The following is a 3,241-nucleotide window of genomic DNA, read 5'->3' as shown; positions in this document are numbered from 1 at the left end:
AAGAAAGTCCAGGCAGTAACTGAGAACGTTGGTACAGAGGAGTCTGCAGACAAGCCAACCGTAAGCTTCAGGTCAAGAGGAGAGGGTCTGTTTGCTTCTGCTTAGCCGTCGAGTTTCAGAGAGGACAGAGCCTTGATTCAACTCCTGGTTAATTGCTGAAACCTTAGTTTCCTCATCTGTGAGATGGGGACAATACAGCATTGGCCTCCGAGGTGAGTTTTGAGGATTTAATGAGGCGGTGAGCGCAAGAGCCATTCGTAATGGTGAATGTCAGCAGCTAGTCCTGAAACTTGGGCTTAGCCGTGCCCTTGGCAGAAGGCAGCCATCCCCGCCACAGCCCTTTACAGGACCCAGGAGCAGAGCAGTCCAGGGGTCCCCGTGGGTGACCCCCCCTTCCCTGGAGGTTGGCTCTTGGAGACCTTGCAGTGGGCTGTGGACCAGTTCCTTCTCTGCCCTGGCAGCCTATTCTGAAGTCTGCCAGTGGCTGTCGCTGGACTTTAACAGCCTGGAGGTCTAGGCAGGGGTTCTAACACCAGAATTTTTAACCCTTTACAGTCCAAGGTAGTCTTCAAAGGCTGGGAAGATGTGCTTCTTCATATAATTTCTGTCAAGGGAGCCATAAGTGAAAATCAGACAAATTTTCTCTTTCTGTCTTTTATTAAAATTTATTTTATTTAGGTGTCTGTGGTCTCCCGTGCGGGACGGAGGGGCCGGCCGGAGCTGGAGCTTTCTCAGTACTAGACCTGGACTCCGACCCGGCGCCAGAATACAGTCGCTTTGAATCGAAGATACATGACTTGCGAGAACAAATGATGAACAGCAGTGTGAGCTCTGGGTCTGGGTCCCTGTGAATGAGTGAGAAGAGGTCCTTGTATGTCAGGGCCTTGTTTGATTATGACCGGACTCGGGACAGCTGCCTGCCGAGCTAAGGCCTCAGCTTCTCCTATGGTGACATTCTACATGTCATTAACACCTCTGATGAGTGGTGGCAGGCGAGACTGGTGACCCCCCCATGGAGAAAGTGAGCAAACTGGTGTGATTCCCAGTAAGAAGGAGGGTGGAAAAGAAAGAAAGTGCTCCATTGAAAACCGCGAAGTTTCATGCCAGGACGGGGATGATTGAGTCTAAAAGGTCGATCAAAACGAAACGTAAAAGGAGTTTCTGCCTCTCTCGAAAGTTTCCATTTTACAAGAGCAAAGGAAACATGGCCCAGGAGAGCAGCGTACAGGAACAGGGAGTGACATCCAACACCAGTGACGGCGAAAGAGGTTCCAAAGGACAAGAGGACGCTATTTTGTCATATGAGCCAGTGACACGGCAAGAAGTTCACTATGCAAGGCCTGTCATCATCCTGGGCCCAATGAAGGACGGAGTCAACGTTGACCTGATTTCGGAGTTCCTGCATAAATTTGGATCCTGTGTACCACATACTACCTGGCCTCGGCGTGATGATGAAGTGGATGGGCAAGACTACTGCTTTGTGGTCTCCCGAGAACAGATGGAGAAGGATATTCAGGACAACAAGTTCATCGAGGCAGGCCAATTCAACGATAATCTCTATGGGACCAGCCTCCAGTCAGTGAAGGGAGTTGGGGAGAGGGGCAATCACTGCATGTTAGATGTTTCTGGCAATGCTATCAAGAGGCTGCAGCAGTTACAACTTTATCGCATTGCCATTTTCTTCAAGCCCAAGTCCATTGAAGCGCTTATGGAAATGAACCAACGGCAGACATATGAACAAGCAAATAAGATCTATGACAAAGCCATGAAACTGGAGCAGGAGTTTAGAGAATACTTCACAGCCATTGTACGGGGTGACTCACTGGAAGAGATTTATAACAAAATCAAACAAATCATCGAGGACCAGTCTGGGCACTACATTTGGGTCCCATCCCCTGAAAAACTCTGAAGAATCCCCTCCAACCATTCTACTGTGAACAGAAGAAATCAAGTCTCTCTTCCCTCCTCTCTCTTCATTCCTGTCCCCATGGGGAGAACAGATGACTACTGATCTTGTCCCCTTTTTTAGATATGTCCAAAAAATTGAGTTTTCTAGTCCTGTTCTGTTTTTTTTAATTTTTGTTTTGTTTTAGTTTATTTTTCGGGATGACGCCATCTCACTCATCATGTAACTGCGCCCATTGCTGCGTGGGCCTTTCCCAAGCGCTAGCGCAGGTGCAAATCCATCAGAGCCATTGTTTGCATAAAACCAAGCAGAAGCGAAGAGAGGAGGGGAGGACTGATGGAAAGACAGACGGGACAGCTGCGCGGTTTATGAAGCGAGCTCCGTGCACCCCGTGAGGAGAGGCTCCCAGGCTTTGCTACGATCTGTGCACTGCCTCGTGGCTTGGGACAGCGCGGTCATGGCCACAGAAAGTATCTTATTTATATACAGATATATATATATATGTAATGTATATAAAATATATAGAAATTATTATATATATATTATACACTCTCATATAATGTATATATATACTCACACGTGAGAGAATGGCTAACGGTGCTCCCACCGTATTAAATTGCTGATTGTTTTATGCCACCTGATGTACCTGCATGAGAGGTTTCCTTTTTGTTCATTTTTAAGCTGCTGTTAAGCCAAAACCATGTTGTGCTAAAAAAAAAACAATAATAAATTTATGTAGTAGAGTTGATTCACAATGTTGTGTTAATTTCTACTGTACAGCGAAGTGATTCAGTTATACATGTATAGATTCTTCTTCATATTCTTTTCCATTATGGTTTATCACAAGATATTGAATATAGTTCCCTGTGCTATGCAGTAGGACCTTGTTTTTCCATTCTTTTATTTTTAAAGAGAATTTATATATTTAATTATTTATTTATTATTTATTTTTGGCTGTGTTGGGTCTTCATTGCTGCGCAATCGTTGTGGCTCACAGGCTCAGTAGTTGTGGCTCGTGGCCTCTAGAGCGCGGGCTCAGTATTTGTGGCGCACGGGCTTAGTTGCTCCGCGGTACGTGGGGTCTTCCCCGACCAGGGCTCGAACCCATGTCCCCTGCTTTGGCAGGCAGATTCTTAACTGCTACGCTGCCAGGGGAGCTCTGTTTTTCCATTCTATATCTAATATTTTTTAATGTATTCAAACTTTCTCTTTCTTGATCTCCCTTGATCACCAATGTCATACTTGCTTTGGGTGAAAAATTTGGAAAATACAGAAAAGTGAACACACACACATATTCACAGACATATACACAACACACGTGGGTACACACGCAGA

The 3,241-nt window shown here is 45.8% G+C and overlaps 1 pseudogene; it reads left to right on the top strand.

Annotated features, from left to right (window-relative positions):
• Positions 1-773: 773 nt before the first annotated feature.
• Positions 774-1,909, top strand: LOC114897041 (annotated as a pseudogene).
• Positions 1,910-3,241: the final 1,332 nt, after the last annotated feature.

The sequence above is a fragment of the Monodon monoceros genome, unplaced genomic scaffold (assembly GCF_005190385.1).
Source record: "Monodon monoceros isolate NGI ecotype Baffin Bay Population unplaced genomic scaffold, NGI_Narwhal_1 Super_Scaffold_16, whole genome shotgun sequence".
Classification (NCBI taxonomy): domain Eukaryota; kingdom Metazoa; phylum Chordata; class Mammalia; order Artiodactyla; family Monodontidae; genus Monodon; species Monodon monoceros.
This window is presented reverse-complemented; position numbering and strand designations above follow the sequence as displayed.